The sequence below is a fragment of the Octodon degus genome, unplaced genomic scaffold, assembly GCF_000260255.1.
Source record: "Octodon degus isolate 3935 unplaced genomic scaffold, OctDeg1.0 scaffold00283, whole genome shotgun sequence".
Lineage (NCBI taxonomy): Eukaryota > Metazoa > Chordata > Mammalia > Rodentia > Octodontidae > Octodon > Octodon degus.
In genome coordinates, this window is record NW_004524859.1 from 82,175 (window position 1) to 83,691 (window position 1,517).

Here is a 1,517-nt window from a genome sequence, read left to right on the forward strand (position 1 = left end):
TATGAGGTCCTTTTGGAATTGGATTTGTTATGAACTTTTTTAGACTTTGTGAATTAAAGATAGAAATCATATTAAGATAAATAGGATATTGTGAAATGGGAAGAAAATGCTCAAAAGGAAAGAGAAACTGGAATGGGGAGAGGGGAAAAGAAGGAAGGGGAAAAGGAAAATAGATTTTAAATTATATACATATATATGTGCACACACAAGAGAGTTAGTTAAGATAGGTCTACTACTAAGTTCTATTGAAATGAAAGGTCTATGCCTGTATTGTTCGATCAATTTTTCATGCCTACATCTTTTTCTATGAGCAACTACTTTGAAGATAACAAAATGCAATGTGCTAACCATTGTTACTCTCCTACAGTCTTGCTTTAAGGTTTTATATCATTGCTTTTATTGTTTATTTTCCTTTTCTTTAAAATAATAAAGATAAAAATAAAAATTGGGCATTTTTAGGCTTCATAAATCTTCAGTGTAAGAACTTAAGGTGAAGGGGACTATCATTTTGGACATATTTCAACTTGGGGAAAGAAACCCAAACAACAGCCTACTGATGTGTTCTGCTAAATTGTGGAACTGAGAACTGTGGGGGGCGATAGAACGCTCCTGTTATATTTTCCCTTATTTGGGCAAGAAGTGCTGCAGCACCAATTCCCCCTTGCCTCAACATCCTCCTGTGGTCCTGGACCTCCACTACCAATCCAAAACTAGTCCCACCCAACTGCTTCCACTATACAGCTATTTAGACCCTGTTTACTTCCTCAATAAACGAGACTTGATCAGAAAGCCTGTCTTGTCTCCATCTCTTGTGTCTCTTGCCCTGTCTTTTTCATCCCCGTTCCTCCTCCAGGTCATTACCCACGTCTCGACTCTCGGGCCGAGTCAGAGAACAATTGCCTATTATATTTATTTATACATGTTTTTAAGACTAGAAAAATTTTGTAGGTGTGTACAGAAGTCACAAGGTAAAATTCGGGCCTAACCCAATCTATACCATTGTGGACTAGAAGGGCTGTGGGGATGGGGACAAAGTTCAGCATATGAGCACCTGCCTGGCAAGTGCAAGGTCAGGAGTTCAATCCCCAGAATAGTAATAATAGAGGGGCTGTGAAGAAACCTTTCAAACTGAACTGAGACTAACCAAACCATCATGATCAAGAAATTAATATTCCCTAAACAAGAAAAGCGAAGGAAGAAAGGGCTTCTTAGACATTTAGAGACAATGATTTTCAAAGAACAACTTTGACGTCACTAGACCAGATGCAGTTAAGCCCATGTACAGTTAGCAATTAAGAAAGGCAGATCTGGCCCTAACGTACCGGTATAAAGAGGCAGAAGAGCCCTGGGGAAGATTCTTCTGTAAGATTAAAATGCTGCTACTTTAATCCTACAGAAGATTTAAGGAGGGAAGGGAAGAGAAAAGGAGGGACGAGAAAAGGAGCTTCCTCTTCAGAGGAGCTTCAGCTTCCTGCTTCAGAGGAGAGGAGAGGAGAGGAGAGGAGAGGAGAGGAGAG